The sequence below is a fragment of the Saccopteryx leptura genome, chromosome 6 (genome assembly GCF_036850995.1).
Source record: "Saccopteryx leptura isolate mSacLep1 chromosome 6, mSacLep1_pri_phased_curated, whole genome shotgun sequence".
NCBI lineage: Eukaryota > Metazoa > Chordata > Mammalia > Chiroptera > Emballonuridae > Saccopteryx > Saccopteryx leptura.
In genome coordinates, this window is record NC_089508.1 from 181,179,928 (window position 1) to 181,197,925 (window position 17,998).

Sequence of the window (17,998 nt, forward strand, 5' to 3'; positions counted from 1 at the left end):
TTATTTGTAAAGATAAAAAGTTTATTGCAACATAATTCACAATAGCTAAGACTTGGAAACAGCCTAAGTGTCCTTCAACAGATGAGTGGAGAAAGATGTGATACAATGGAATACCACTCAGTCATAAAAAAACAATGACATGTTGCCTTTTTTGAGGACATTCATGGATCTTAAGAGTATCATGACCAGTGAAATAAATCAGACAGAAGAGTACAAGAATCATATAATTTCACTCATATGTGGAATATAAAAGAGAAAGCAACAAACCAACCAAACAAAAACCCACAGACACAGACAACAATACGGTAGATACCAGAGGAGAAGAATGGAGAAGGGAAGGTGAAGGGAGGAAAGGGGGTCAGATACGGGGTGACACAAGGAGTCTAGACTTTGGGTGGTGAGCACACAAGGCAATGTATAAAAGATATATTAGAGAATTGTACACCTGAAACTTATATGTTATTAATCAATGTCACCCCAATAAATTTAATTTTAAAAGATTCATCTTAGCAAAATGCACAAAGATGAGAAAAAACGTTTAACAACAACAACCTCTCCTGCAGATTTTTCGGCTATATAGTATTATCTTGGGGTCCTTCTGAGACCCCTTCTTGCTGACTGACACTCATCTGCCCCCTATTGCCAACCTAACAGTCCTGGGGCATCACCCACATCGATGGCTTCTTGCACTACTCTGTATTATGAAAGGAAGATATGTTTCTGCTAAGATAAGTGAAGACACATTAAAATTAATGCCGACTCTCTTCCTTTAATCCTCTATCTCCTATGCAGTCCTCAGCTGGAAAAGGATGGGTAGCATTGATCATCGTCGTTGGTTCTATTTTTATAACTGATCAAGCTGAATTCTCATCAGCGAACCTAATATCTTGGAGATAATAAGATAGTGAGAAGCAATTAACTGGTTTTCATCATTATTCTCATTTTTAAACCTCTGAGGCCCTGACCACTCATTACACTAAACTGTTAAATAGCAGAAAATCTGTCCTTTGGATAACAATTATGTGTATTTATTGTTTTTCTAGGTATTGTACATGGTCCCTTTCTAGCACCCTAGAGGCAGTTTAGATCATGGAAAATGCACCACAGACAGGCTCGAGCACTCTGATGTGCCAGGTTCAAACCACGGTATTGTGGCTCCCAATCCTTAGGCCATGAATAGAATTATTAAACTCCTTCATTCTAGCTTCCTAAAGGGTGAAACTGAAATAATAATTCCTACTTAAAGTTCTAAGAATACAAATGAAACAAACATGTATAATGCTAGGCCCATAGGTATGATTCATACATTTTAGTTATTAATGATCATTCTTTGCAATTTTATTCATTCATTCAAAAAGTACTTACTGGAATGCTGTTGTGTGTCAGGTATGATTATTCCACTTGAAGGGTAGGAGTACCTTTTTATCTTTCTATCACACAATGCCTGATACACTCCTGTGTCTTTACTAAATGTTTATAAATGTGAATATAGCACTGTTATAGTATCTAGCATCTTAGAAAACTCTAGAAGTTTCAAGTTTTCTCTAGGGTTACTGTTTTTAAGCTGGAACTATTTAGAAGATATGGAATTATCATAGTTCATAGTTTAGCCAATTTAAGAGGTATCTGATTCATGGAAGAGAGCATTTTACTGTCTCACTCTATTACTATATGACCTGGCAAATTATATGATGTCAACTTATTGTGGTTTTGCTGCTTCAATTTTTCACCTGTAAACTCAATTTATATACCCATTCATTAATTCATTACACTTACATGTTTTGTTTCACTGAATTTATATACTTATATATTTTTAAAGTATTTCTTAGGTACATAAGGGCTTATGTCGTGAGGTAATATCAATGTCAAAATTATGTGCTATTTCTTTAAATAGATTATCTAAATGTAAAATATTATTGTTCTAAAAACACAGGCTATTTTGCTCTCTCCTGAAGTTAACTAAATTACAGAAAGAGATTTTACAAGTGCATGCTGAATGAACTATTGAGCTATTAAAAGAAGAACTTCCAGCTGTGGCCAGATAGCTTTATTGTTTAGAGCATTGTCCCCAAGCACAGAGGTTGTAGGTTCAATTCCCAGTCAGGGCACACACAGGAATAGATCAGTATTCCTGTCTCTAGCTCACTCTCTCCCTTCCTCTTTCTAAAACTAATAAAATAAACATTAAATAAAGAACTTCCATTAAGAAGTACATATATCTTAATATTTATGAAGAGATTAAAAATAAAATATGGCCCTGATGAGATATTGGTGTAGGAAAAATACAAGAGCCTGATATACTTTTTGGAACAGTAACAGAATTACCATCTTATAAAAAATTATTTAATTTTTATACTTTCCCTGTTTCTTCAACAATAGCTCAATGCACTGGATTCATGATATTAGCCTTGAACCCTTAACACATGGTCATCACACTGTTTAATATTTGAAAATTCTATAAGGCATGAGGAGTCTGAGAGGTCACTTAATAAGAGTTGGGATGTTTTATAATCCCCATTGTGTCTTCTCAAATTGAGGGAAATAGTTTGGGTCGTAGGCATAATGCTAGGTGAACCCAATCCAAACTTACTAGGTTCATGGCTTCATCGCACAATATTGAATGCCGGCTATGTGCCAGACAGGCAGTAGAGTAAATATCAGGTATTAAAGAATCACAGAAAAGTTGCACTGGACTCAATATTGTATTATCTGGCATGATTTTTTCATTGGTGGGAATATTGAAACCAACTCTAAAGGAAGAAGAGAAAGAAGGAAAATTAAACTGTGACCTGACCAGGCAGCGGTGCAGTGGATAGAGTGTCAGACTAGGATGCAGACAACCCAGGTTCAAAACCCTGAGGTCGCCAGCTTGAGCGCAGGCTCATCTGGTTAAATAAAGCACAGCTCACCAGCATGAACTCAAGGTCACTGGCTTGATTTGAGCAAGGGGGCACTTTTTTGCCATAGCCCCCCCCCCCCCCGGATCAAGGCACATATGAGAAAGCAATCAAAGAAAAACGAAGGTGCCACAACAAAGAACTGATACTTCTTATCTCTCTCCCTTCTTGTCTGTCTGTCCTATCTATCCCTCTCTCTGTCTCTGAAACAGAAAAAGTTAAATTGTGAAGGTTGGTGTTTGGGACCGGCAGATGGCATATAAGAAAGCCATGAAGTAGACTATTCAAGCATTTTTCATTTCAAAAAGAGTACTTTTAGAAATCTTATAAAGCCAATATAAAGGGACTATGACGTTAGCATGCAACTAGGAATGCAATCCAGTAGTTCTAGCAGAGCCTTGCTGTACTGGCTGTGACTTATGAAACAGAGGGAACCTCTTGCAGTTGAGTTGATGAATTATTCAAACATAGCTACTCAATCTTTTTTTTTTTTTTGGAGACATAAATACATCTACTTATTTATGAAGTGCTTTTCTCACCCAGAAGAAAATGCATATTAATGTAGCCTTTATTTTTTATCCTTTAACACATAACTACATTAAATACAGTTTTATTTTTTAACCTTTCAAAACATTTTTATTGAATTTATTGGGTGACACTGGTTAATAAGATTATAATGGTGTCAGGTGTAGAATTTTATGATATATCATCTGCATATTATATCGTGTGTTCCCCACCCTAAGTCAAGTCTCCTTCCATGACCATTTACCCCATTTACTCTCTTCTCTACCCTATCCCTCTTTCTCTCTGCTAATCATCATACTGTTATCTGTGTCTATGAGGTTGTTTTTCTGTTGTTTTTTTTTTGTGGGGTTGTTTTTAAATCCCTTCACCTTTTTTCACCCAGAAGCTACCTAGTGTTACTAGTTTTTGAGAACTGGACTTGTGCCAGCAAGAAACAGATGGCACATTCAAATGAGGCTAACTCAAGGCAGCTTACTAAAGGGACTATTTACGAAGATGTGGTCAGGTCAACACCAGGGCTGTGTGTACCCTGAAGGGGTGAGTAGGCAGAGCATTTATAGACATTCTTAAAGAGAGTCATGTGGAGATAGATGGCCACCTGGAGTGGAGATCTGACCTTTAGTTAAAGGATGCAGCCAGGCCAAGGAGAAACCATCGAGCTGGGAGAATAAATAGCCGAATGACTTGTCTCTCCTTTTTCAGTTGCCAACCGAATGGAGGAGGGCAAGGGATCCACAAAGGTCTGCCTTTGGGAGGCAGAGAGCAGGGCAATAGGGAAAGACGATCCGGAGGGCATGAGAGAGCCACTGGGCACAGTGCACTTTACGAATCAGAAAGGGGACTGATTCACATGCATCCACTTAATTATTTTCCAGCCTTTCATACTGTGCTGCTTGTGAAATTCTTTACAAAATGTGCTATGAAGCGATTGCAATTTTTAAAGAACTCTCTGACTCTCTGTGTGTGTTTGTGTGTGTGTGTGTGTGTCAAGAGGAGGGCTCAATTATGTCTTTCTGATTCTTCTGATTATTTATTACAGGCCTGTCAGTTGACCTATTCATCACCACCAGGAACATCACTGGATGAGCTGAGTCAATTTTAATCTCCTCTTCTGGTAGGATTATCATGTTTTAGCAAAAATACTGTAGGCTTCACCAAACAATAAAATTAACCACCAGGAAATGTTTTATAGCCCTATAAAACTGATCTACCACAGCTAGGATTATTGCTGGATATTACATATTCACAATCTATGTTGAGGACTAAAACCAGGCAGCTTTAAATGGAGCTATTCTATGGTTGAAAAATAATAGATGCCAAGAAAAATACTAGGAGGAGAGCCAGGAACAATTTTCTATTGGATAACTCTGAGGTTATAAATTTGAACTTCATCTATTGATTCCTAGTTCAATTTCAAGGTCCATCATGCCAGTCCCACATTAAATAGTCATTGATAGATTTCAACAAACAGGTCAGATGATCTCCCTTTGGTTCTAGGAAATACTAATCATGGGAACTGACTTTGAAGGTATATTCTGGCTACTGTAATAGAAAGTGGCCAACATTTTCCATTGTCCAGACTAATGAATTAGTTCTGTCTAGGCCATAAGGTGAGCTCAGTGTATTATCCTTGACATATAATAAACACAAAATAAACATTATTTATTGTTATTATATAGCAAGTTTCAAATTTGTATCTTTTTATACATATTCTGTTCATCTTCTATTCTTATGTCTTTACCATATTGTGTCTTCTTCCCACCATGATAAAGTAAGTCAAGTTTATCCTAGGTCAGGGGTGTTCTCTTTATTTTGTTGGGGAGTCTTTCAGGTTCTGGATCACTAAATTTTAATGTGGGAGAGGGGTTCCCCCCAACCACCAAACAATTCTTGGACACCAGCTGAGTGTCCAAGGATTCAACTCAATTTGAACACTATCTGCAGAGAGGTAGCATCAGATTCCACAGGCTAAGGATTCAGTCCTACAAGGCTGCACACCCGTCTCCCGCACCCAGTTCAGATGCCAGTTGCAAGCCCAGGCTTGTCACTTGTGTTTCTGACCAATTCGCTATAAATCAAAGGTCCCCTCTATTCTCTTCTCTGATTTGATTAATTTGCTCGAGCAGCTCACAAAACTCAAGAAACATTGTACTACTAGTTTATTATAAAAGGATATAATCCAGGAACAGCCAGAAGGAAGAGATGCAGAGGGCAAGGTATGGTGAGAGGGCAGGGAGTTTCTGTGCCCTCTTCAGATAAACAGGTAAACCTCTCTCCCCACATCTTCACATGCTCACCAACCCAGAGCTCTCTGAACCCTGTCCTGCTGAGTTTTTAATTGAGCTTCATCACATAGGCACCACTGATGAAATCATTGGCCGTTGGCAATTGAACTCAATCTCCTGCTCTTCTCTCCCCAGAACTGGGAGGTATGGTAGGGACTGAAAATTTTCACCCTCTAATTACATGGTTGGTTCTCCTGGCCACCAGCTCCCATTAATAGGTGATTTGCAAAGGTCACCACATTCACATTAGACATACACACACACAGAATAAACTTCACGGATCTCCAAGGTTGAAGGTCAATATCATCATTCAATATGTCACCTGATATACCGACATCATTTGCCAATGAGTTTAGTGTTGTCCAACGGTAATTAAATCTAGCAGATGCAAAAAAAAATTACTGGAAAGCTATCATCTTCTTGTTTATGAGAAGACTTATGAAGAAGATTCTCAGGATTGCCTTTAACAAGATTAATTACGTGAAATGAAGTGTAATTATCCTCCACTCACAATTTTTGGTTGCTTCTGTTACAGCAAATTTTGATTTTCATACTATTAAGTAAAACCCAGCTTTAAAATTTTCCCTTTGGATTTTGACCAAGCATAGCTTGGTAGTACATTAAAGAGATATACACCTTTACCAACAAGACTCGTCATAATCTTCTTAACATCTTTGTTTTCCCTCTCCTTTCTGTCCTTTTCCCCAGCATCTTCCTACTTTCTTCATCAAAGAGCAATTCTCTTACAAGCTGGAAGCTGTGCAGGAATTGCTTCCTCAGGATTCTGAAATTAATAGGCCTCTCCTTGTTTATTTAGCTCTTTGAAAATAAACAAAATTCCTTTACACAACCAAGGAAGACTGGAATCCCAGACTCTGTAGCCTGATATGGTGTCACCACGAATGCAAAACATTTAGAAAAGTTGCTGGGCTAAGTTTTGCAACAAATGTCCCCGTTAAGAAGTATATTGAACAAGATCTATTTCATAGCAATCACTTACTTAAAAAAATGCTGAAGTCCTTTCTCTATAGTCCTGTTGTGGCTAATTCTCTTTGCACAGAGTTCCCAGATCAGAGCCAATGCAGGATTTTCAATGTCTCCTGCCCACCGTAAGTTTCAGAACACAACTCCTAGAGTTTCAGGGAAACTGAGAAGGCTACATTTTAAAAATGCATAATTTAAAGCTCTTTTTTTTAAGTGGTTTATTTTTAACATTGAAAATGAAATGGAGAGGAGCTTGATCCAATAATGACAGAGTGCCTATATTTCTAAGAGCAATAGTCCCATATCAGTTACATGTTTGCAGTTAAGAGGGCCAACTCGCAAAGCTCCTGCTCTCCAGACCTGTTAAATTAGAGAGACTAAAACCGAGGATGGCTATCCACATGAGAAATGGAATTTCACCTTATTACTTTGGAACAGTACTTTCTTGCTCAGTAAACAAAGGGGTCCTGAACCTTGGAGAAGGTGGCTTCAGCCTGAAGTTGAAATGAAGCTTCCTCCTCCATTTCCCTCCTGAGTGTAAAACAGTTGTGTCTAGAGAAGATTCAGATTTGCAACATTACACTTTGAATAACTGCTTCATTAAACATTACCATTATTTTACACTCTCACCTAATCTTGAATTTTTTAATTCATTTTTTTAGACAGCTGTGTATGCATGTGTGTGTATTTCCATTATAAAGGATTTATAACAGATACTGGGTTTTGTTTAGTTATTTCTAAGCTTTCTGCAACTAAACAGACACGTGCTTTACTTACACTGATACATATATATATACGTGTCTATATGTTTGCATATATATGACAACTTAAATCAGTATAGACTTCTTGAGTTACAATTCATTTTTCCTCAAAACTGTCAACATCATTGCATTGCTTTCTGGAGTTTCATACCATAGAGGAAAAGTCTAAGAGAGCTATTTTCCATATATCTATATATCTATATATGTCTATCTATACCTATCTATCTCTATATATAAATATAAATATATATATATGGCTTCCCCCCCATGTGTTGATATGTAAAGGTTACATTTCTTTACTCTTGAATTTAATACTTGATTCTCAATTCTTTTTAACTTTGTGAATTTTTCTTGATCTGCATTCAAATCTTCCTGTTAGGATAAATTTAATTATTTTTCATACTATTAATTACTATTTTATTGAGTATTTCCCCTTCTCTGTGCATTCTTTCCAACACTGGCCCCACCCTAAATTAAGTAACCCTCATACATCGATACTGGAACTCCTGTATCTATTAATGTCTTTCAACTATTATATCACTTTATTCTTAGCCTGTGGATCTCAGTAAATATCTCAGTTTTGTCATCAATCCCTGCTTGACTTTTACTTCATTTGAAATTTAGTAGTCATGTCGTTTATCAAATGTATTTTTATAATTTTATATTTCCCCTATACATCTGCTTGCTTTATTTTCAAAGATTAGACATCATCTACAATCCCTTTTCATTTTTGAAGAAAATCATTTTCAGATAAAAATTTTTCTCTGAGTCTTCACAATTTCTCTCTCTCTCTTTTTTTTTTTTTTTTTTTTTTTTTTTTTTTTGTGGGCTGTAGTAAATATTTTGCATAGACCCCATGCCTTTCTTCTATCATAAGAATCTGACAGGAAGCTCCATTCAGCAATACTGAACTTATTGTGAACAAATAGTAGCTATCGAAGCCCCCTGGGAACAGGTTTTTTGCTTGTTGCAGCATCTGCTTTGAGACAAAGCACTGCCATTTTAGTCATTCAATTCATTTATTCAGTAAAAATTGCACTTCAACTAGGGCCCAGATGTGGGCAATGGAAATATAATAGAGAACCAAGTAGGCTGCTTAGTTTGACTATCTGCCCCTTTACAGAGAGAGAGAGAGAAGAGAAATCCAAAGGACCAGCACATCTAAAGTAATAATGTATATTTTATAGGAAGTTTTCAAATATACTGGCTTATTTAAGCATCAAAACTACTCAAGCAGGGAAAAAGCAATGAATAATTCCATGTAATAGAGAAAGAGGCTAAAGTCTGAAAACTGAAGTGTCTGGCACTAAGTGTCCTCAAATAGCTAGGCTGAGGGCTTTCTCTTGCATCTACTACTCCCTATTTTATCAATCACTCTCAATTTGTCTCTTGTTCCTCGTCATCTGTTCATGCCTCTTCCTCTTGTTACCAGAGCACAGAAACTTCTATGATGTAGTGTGGAATGTGTCGAAGTATAAAAATAGAGTAGCAGCACACATGGGGAAAATGGAAAGGGCCGCATGGGAACAGGCCGAGTGAATCTCTCTGGAAGAACCAGTAGTAATTACAGGAACAAAATCACTGTGGTCTGGGTGGACAGAGAAAGAATAATTCAGTTTTTCACGAAAAGAATAAGATAATCCCTCTTCATAAAGGATCCAAGTGGGGGGAGAATTTCCCAAAAAGGATCCAGACAATGTAACAGGCAAATAATTTCTCCCAATTTGACTTTAATCATGAAAGATGAAGCAAGTGAGAAGAATATATATTGGGGCCACACATTCCATTGTTTCATTGAATAACCAGTAGAAGAAAATTTGAACAGATGTCTGCAGAATCAACCTGGAGTCTGACAATTTGATAACCTTTGCCAGAACTAAGCAATTGCAGAACACAGAACTTTGGAGTTGAAAGGACCTTCAAAAGTTATTCATTCCAGGCAGTGGAGCAGTGGATAGAATGTCAGACTGGGACGCTAAGGACCCAGGTTCAAAACCCCAAGGTCGCCAGCTTGAGCATGGGTTCATCAGCTTGAGCATGGGGTCACTGGCTTGAGTGTGGGAGCATAGATATGACCCGATAGTCGCGGCTTGAGCCCAAAGGTCGCTGGCTTGAACCCAAGGTCGCTGGCTTGAACCCAAGGTCACTCGCTGTCTTGAGCAAGGGGTCACTTGCTCTGCTGTTGCCCCTTCCCCAGATGCTCCATTCCAACTCTGTAACAGCCCTGAGGTATGATAGTCCAGCTTCTGTTTGAATCTCCCTGATGGGAAGAAATCCATTAAGCCTTAAGTAGATTTATTATAGTGCTGAATAGCATTCAGGCTAAGAAATTCATCTGTTCATAAATAGCATCCATGTTCTCAATTACCTCTCAAGAGTCTCAGTGAACAAGTACAATCAAATTTTACTCATTAAGAACCTTGAGTATTTACAAATACTTTTATCACCTTGGGTCTTTCCTTCTCCAAGCTAAATAGCTGTTATTTTTATCAACTTTTTCTCATGACACAAACTTCTGTTTCCTGTACATCTAAGTGATTTGCTTTTTTCTTTTTCGCCTTTTACTTAGTTAGCATTCTGTTTAAAGTCTTACTTGTGTGTTCTGATGAGGATAGGAAAATAAGGCAAGGACTAAACAAACCCAAAAAAGCAGAAAAAGGATTTTCAGGTAGTTGTTAATTCTGTCAGCTTGAATGTGTAGGACTCATTTACCCAATGAACAAATTTCTAAATCATGAAGTTTGCTCTAATTATAGCCGAAAATAATTTATCTAATTAATCCTTTTCTGTCTGTTTCACCCTCCACAATAGAAATGCTTTGTCTTTTATTCTTTCCTGTCTCTTTCACCCACTTCTCACTTACATTTATGTCCTTTCTTTGAAGGGACTCTTTCTGACATGTGCAATGACACTTAGATGATAATTTGGGAAACTCAGTCTTTGGCCCCAAAGGAACCCGTTGTTTTTGCTTTTCACACTTGTACAGCAAGTCCTCGATAAAGTTTCATCCTACTTGTTTTGTCATAAAGTAATGAGATACCATAGGAAATTAACTCTTATTTATATCAATTAGCCTATAGTAAAATAGGTTTCATTCTTTTTAAAGTGGCAGAACAGCCAGGACTTACTGGGTCCTTTGCTTCATTTTCTCTCACTTTCCTTTTTCAATGTCATTCACCATCAGTGCTTGACCTCTTATACTCAGGAATAAAATGTATTCTGATATTCAAGAATGGAGTCAATCATTTATTCACCCAAGAAACACTACTGATTGTCAACTATGCAGAGGCATTGCGTGGGGCACTGGAAATCAATGGAGATACCTAATCAGAGACATTAGGATCTGAGTTTTTCATTAATACATCACATAAAAATAGGGTTTATTGTACATTTAGTATATATCAACACCTGTGTTAAGTATTTCCATGCCTTATTGAAATTCATCCTTATAAAACTTCATGAATTTCATATTGTTATACTAACTTTACAGATGAAGAATCTGATGAGTAAACATATTACAGTATTCAAGATGTCATTTCGGCTGTCACTTCTCCCTATTAGCCTGGTCAGTTTTAATTTCTTTCAATTATCTGAGTCCATTTAAGGCAAAACCACACTGTATTTTAGAGAAATGTAGCTTACCCTGCCCAGAGGTGGCTGTCCAGCTCACTACCCACTTACCCAGCTGAGGGCAGGAATTATATGTTAGTGTTGCAGGCAATCAGGTACCTCAGATTTAAAGTTGTTTAGGACAGATTTTGAATTGTATTGAACAAATAATGCACCACTTCATAAAGCATTAAAGATCGTCATAGGCCCTCACGAGCACAATTGAGTACAATAATACAACAGCAGTTTAAAAGACTCTGTGTAAAGCAGATACAAAACCACTGTGCTCCGTCTACAAAACGAATGTGCTGGAGGAATTGATTTGGTAATTGTTGCCTGACCTGCGGAAGTCTAAGGGTGTTGCGCACAAAGCAAATAAGGCGGTATATTATTATTATTATTATTATTATTATTATTATTATTATTATTATTAGATGGGATCCTCTAACTGCAAGGTAATTGCAGAAATTATTAAAATGGTTGGAAGGAAGAGATTCAAGGGGCACCAAAGAAACCGCTGCAGCCTCGAAACCGTAGGGGCTCAGCTCTAGGGAGTCCTTTAAAAAGAAATCGTTGAGGAAATAATTAACTTCCCTTGGAAGAATGAAAAAGCTTCACTATCTAGTAATAAGAAATACTCCTGAGTGGAGCCTTAGGAGAGCCAGCGCCTCCACCACGTTTGTCATTCAGACAGGCATGAGCACTTGGCGGACAGGCCTTGGTTATTTATCTAGTCTCCTCTCCAGCGACTTCGTTCCCTTTTCTTTTTCTACAGCACTTGTGTTTAAAAGATACATTTTTGGCCCTGCCAGTTGGCTCAGTGGTAGAGCGTCGGCCTGGCGTGCAGGAGTCCCAGGTTCGATTCCTGGCCAGGGCACACAGGAGAGGCGCCCATCTGCTTCTCCACCCCTCCCCCTCTCCTTCCTCTCTGTCTCTCTCTTCCCCTCCCGCAGCCAAGGCTCCATTGGAGCAAAAAGATGGCCCTGACGCTGGGGATGGCTCCTTGGCCTCTGCCCCAGGCGTTAGAGTGGCTCTGGCCACGACAGAGCGACGCCCCGGATGGGCAGAGCATCGCCCCCTGGTGGGTGTGCCGGGTGGATCCTGGTTGGGCGCATGCGGGAGTCTGTCTGACTGCCTCCCCGTTTCCAGCTTCGGAAAAAGTAAAAAAAATAAAATTAAATTAAAAAAATAAAAGATACATTTTCAAAACAGGGTATGATCGTGTAGATATAAAATAAACACCCGTCAAAGCTTGTACATGACTAATTAAAGAGAGAAGCAGTAAGATGCTACTTTAGCTGCTCAAAGAAAAATCCAAAGGGAAGGAGGCTGTATTGGCCATAGGAATGCTGAAGTTAAAGTGCTCAAATAGATGCAGAATGGGCAACACTGGTCAGTCTCCACAGGGATTCAATCAACTGAACTTCCATTGGAGAAATTTGCATTGTTATGGACACGAGTCCTTGCACAATTATCAGTCTCCTACAATGCACACACCTGCAAAACAGTTCAAAAATAATAAAAAGCTCGATATAACCTGGAGAGGAATACTAGACAGGACACTCAATAATTTTTTGGTCCATTCAAAGTCTTCCACAATTTTCCCCCTGATATTAGAATCTAATTTTTCAAGTATATGCATTATTTTACTTAATCCAAATGCATCAGATATTATTTTCATCATCTCCATTTTTTAAGTGAGGAAATTGAGGCCAGAGAGGTGGATGTGACCAGCATGACACAGTTAATGTCAGCATGGAGATGGTTAATACAGTTGTTTGAATTCCTCCTTTATAGGTTTCTCTAGTCTACATCGTATTACTTACCCAAATCTAATCTGTCCTTATCTAAGAGAACCTAATTTTAAATGAAGCTTATCACTTTATAGAAACATCCCCATGATCCCCATGCACTTAGATGTTTTTTAGAAATGGATTTAATATGTTTGGCTTCCTCAGAAACATTTTAATTTCTTAAAAAACATAAATGCATCTAGGATTTTTTGTTGTTGTTGTTGACTTGACTAGAAGAAGTGGACCTGAAGGGAGGGGGAAAGTTCCTCTCCTCTCCCTCTTAATCTTCTGGCTAGACTACTACTCAAATTGACATGAGACAGATCAACAGGAGAAAATAACCAAATTTTATTGTGTACATGAGTACCGGGGTTCCGTAAGAATATGGAGTCAGGGGACAAATTGCGCAGTTGAGGCTTATATGCCGACTTGAGCAGAGAAGAAAGAGCTGTGTTAGTGATTGTGGGACTTCAGAGGGGAGGGAAGTAATTCACAAGGAAAGGAAAAAGCCAGCGTTTGGTCAACAAATGTTTGTGGGGCCAGCTTTAACCACAGGACACAGAAAGGACTTTGATCCTAGCTCTGCTAGGTTCTTCCTTATCACACTGATTCATATTAAAGCACAGTGATTTATAAGGATAGCTCCCTTCCCAGAGCAGGTCTCTATCGAAGTTCTTTAAGCAGTGGGGGAAGGTCAATGGTACTCCCTGAGTCTTTGTTTTTTGGAAATAACTAGCTTAAAATAATATATATATTAAACATATTAAAATTATATATATATATATATATATATATATATATATATATATATATATATATATATGAAAGAACTGGATGTTCTTTTTAACATCCGAAGATAGATTCATGTGTTAACATATATATTTATTTAGTACAAGTTTCTTCAAAGAAGGAACAGAATTAGCCTGGGCAAAATAAGTTCACTCAACGTTACTTTCAGCCCGGCAGAACAGATGTTTCATAAAGAGAAAGACATATTGAATTTTGTGTCTAATATTTCAAAGATCCCCTTGTGGTCATTCCCAAAAACTAGTATGAAAGCTATTTCCATATTGTTTGCTCCTCCAAAAACAGCAGTTCCACCCTCTCCTAAAATCCTTGGTACTCCTTGAGTTGAGGATTCATCTGGAATATAGTACTTGCCTTTTGCCAAAGAGGTTTCTCACAGCATGCAAATTGTTGGAGAAAAGACAATCACACCTTACTAAAAAGAAGCCCCAGGAAGCACGCCAATAGCATTAGACTGCTGATAGGATATGATGTAACTTTCTGTCCTCCATAAAAAGTTAAGGACATTTAACCTTGAACCCTTTCTTCAACCTGCTTTAGCGGTTTTCCAAAATTCCAGGATTCTCCTTTTCCTCTGGGACATGTTTCCCCCATTCATATATATAATTACCATGTTTATATACCTTTAAATAACTACACCATTACCTGTACGGAACAAGCTAGGGGACATACAACATGCACACATATATTTATTCAACTTAAAAAATGCAGAGTTCCTTTAAATAAGGATATGTGTCTGTGTATTTTAGATATGCAATCAATCCATTCACTGAACACATATTGACTGAGCATTATTTGGTTAGCACAGACATGGTCCCTGTACTCAAGGTCCCTACACTCAAATGGAAGAGACAGCTAGAGTTGTTACTTAAATGGAATTACTCATTGCTTTAACACTTTGAGTAGTGAGACTTTTCATGCTCGCTGACCTCTGTGAGTGAGTTGGTTTTTTTTTAATGCAATTCCAGTTACAGTTTTATTAACCTAAAATCATGTTTGTTTGATAACAAATTCACGGAAGCAAAAAGAACATATATAATATATTTGCCTCTTTTTAATGTTGCCTTACACATTTTTAAAATAAGAATTTTCATACAATTGTACTCTGGATGGTCAGGAGGCACAAGGACGTACATGAACGTTCGTACTACTCAAAGGGTTAAAATACATGGTTTAGTGTTATTTAGGTATCATGAGACAACTGCTGTTGAAAACATACAGTTTGCTATGTGCAAAGATCCCATGAGAATGGACATGCCATACCACAGGAGGCCACGGAAGGAAGCACTGGGCGGGATAGGTTAGGAGGCAGAGGATAATGGTGTCTCCCGAAATGAAACATCAACTTTGCCTTTCACATCTCCTCTTGCCCATTCTCAGTTGAACTGCTGTCCCTCTGTGTGAACCAGCACCCAGGAAACGGTTTCCTCACACACAAGTTCCTAGCACTTCGGGAACCTGTCTCACCCTGTCATTAATTTCAAGGGGAAAAGCGACTTCTAGCCGAAGAGAAGCAGAGAGTAAAGCACAGGGCACTCGGGCTCAACAGGCGGGCACTGTGGTTCTGAGACAGAAGGGTGCTGAGGCAGAATGCAGCAAGCTGTAGCTTAATTAGCCCTGGTAGGAAATGAGATGCTAATTGATCTGCTACTGCTAACCCAAGGGACTTGCCTTCGCCAGTTCTTATCTGATGGTCCCTTGGCTCCAATTTCTTTGGGAGGAAGAATCTTGCTCCTGATAACTTTCTTACAATGACCGACCGGGAAGGTTACTGCTCAAAATCTCAGAGTTGGATGCAGAGTTGGCTTGGTTCCCAATTGTGAAGTAAGCAAAGTTCCTAAACTGTCTGAATGTCAGCTGTTCGGCTTCTGTCCTCCTCATGGATACCTGGCCCCTTTCAACAAAGCCTTCTTTTCCTTCCATACTGATCCTGCCCTGAAAACTTCTTGATTACATATCATTTTATATTAATAAACATTAGGAATAAGCCCAGCTTTCTCATTGTTTGACAACATTTTCTTGTGGGAATTCAAATTTAAGAGCAAAATCTAGCACAAGATGTGATGATTTCTGGGGTTATAGATTTTCTAATATTAGACCATATTAGATAAAAATACATAGTGACCTCCCTATGCTCACCATGCTGTCCCCAAATGTGTCTCCTTTTCTTATTAAGGACCAGCTTGTGTAATACCTGGGAAGAGTAAACCTTATATACTAATTTCCCTCAATTTTAGGCCACTCCTGATAGAAATAAGAATGTTACTCTATAAGAGGGATGGCATTGTAAAATATATTGTTTGCGTTTCTCTTTAACATTTGCCTGCAGTGGACACCCTCCCCGGTGAGTCCAAGGCACCCAGCTATCTCAGAGTAGGGTCAGGTTGATGGTAAGGAATTAAATTGTTATAACAAGAGTCACAATAAGCCCTGGCCAGTTGGCTCAGTGGTAGAGCGTCAGTCTGGCATGCAGAAGTCCCGGGTTCGATTCCCGGCCAGGGCACACAGGAGAAGCGCCCATCGGCTTCTCCACCCCTCCCCCTCTCCTTCCTCTCTGTCTCTCTCTTCCCCTCCCGCAGCCAAGGCTCCATTGGAGCAAAGATGGCCTGGGTGCTGGGGATGGCTCCTTGGCCTCTGCCCCAGGCGCTGAAGTGGCTCTGGTCGCAACAGAGCGACGCCCCGGAGGCGCAGAGCTTTGCCCCCTGGTGGGCGTGCCGGGTGGATCCTAGTCGGGTGCATGCGGGAGTCTGTCTGACTGTTTCTCCCGGTTTCCAGCTTCAGAAAAATACAAAAAAAAAATAAAATAAAATAAAAAAGAGTCACAATAATAAAAGGAGAAATAGATAACATTTTGCTTCTGACGTTAAGACGGGGCGGATGAAATTTTGAGCCTACTGTTCCTTAGAGACAGTTTCTGATCACATGCCATAATCAGCCCCCAAACATGGTGATCTCCACAGATCACCGAAGATACAGAAAGCCATCACAGGCGGCGACCACGCACAGAGGGGAATGGGTTTTGAGTAACGCATGGAGGATCTCTTAAAATTAGTGGTCAAAGGAAATAACTGAACAACAGTCCTAACTCGAGGACATGCCGACCTTCTCAAGAGATGAATTACCTGAGGATTCGTATTATTTGTTCATACTTCTATTATTTGTTCAAGGAGTTGGGGAGGGGAAATGTCACACATTATTGATGAATATATTGCATAATTCTTATAGCTGGTGTTCAAGCTGAACTGGGCCTAGGTCCAACAAACACGGATCTCTTATTTAACATATTATATATCCACCATTACACAAAACAGACTGTCCTGGCTGTACTAACATGGTGTCTTTTAGTTGGCTCCATGCTCTTCACTAACTAGGAGGTGAGTGCTCTAGACAAAGTGCAGATAGGTTACAGATCAAAAGTAAGAAGCCATATTTTTTACAACAGTTATGTTGATGGTCTATATACCATATGGAGCCAATCTGGATTGGACTCAATGGACTATTTTATTTTCTAATTTGAAAATGAGACACTGATTAGCTAAGCAGGTAGTGTAGTATACTGGGGCACAAACAAAGAACCTTCTAGGGCTGTTGCTTTGTGGAAAGGAGGAACTCCCTTATTGCAGGGATTTTATTCCCAATTGACTTCTATTTCTCTCGAGTCTTCGGAACTCCCTTATTGCAGGGGTTTTATTCCCAATTGACTTCTATTTCTCTAGAGTCTTCAACTTCTCCCTTTCTCTATTTAGCTCTTATCTTAAGTATTAAATATACAAAGAGGTTGTTCCCGACTCCTGAATATAAGAAGTAATCTAATACCTCACCATTATAGAATCCTGTTTTAATTCTATTTGATACTCTCTTGCAGTTGATCTTTTGTGTGTTGGTCTGGGTATCGCCCTTTCTCCCCATTTCCTGAAACAGCAGCTCCATGAAAAGTGGAACCCGTATTGTTCACTGTCTGTGCCTGTCTCAGCCTGCAGAAGTGTGATTAGCTGGGACCAGCCCTTGTGGTTCTTATTGCGATTGCAAGACAACTTTCAGCAATAGCCATCACGGAACTTTGAAAACTAAAGATTTATTTCTTCCAGGTCCTGGAAATTACACAGCATTTCTGGAGCCATATAACAAGGTTGTGGGGAGAGAGAGATAAAAAACAGAGAGAGGGAATGTGGGGCTGGGACTCTACTTTTACTGGGTCAAGGGTTGGGCTTTGGGTTTTGTGGGCTTGCTCTTTACTGATGAATTTAAAGCTTGGAAACAGCAACAATAACAACAACAAAATAGCAAAAATTGGCCCACATGGTCAGTTACAGGAACCAACCAAGATCTTTAAAACC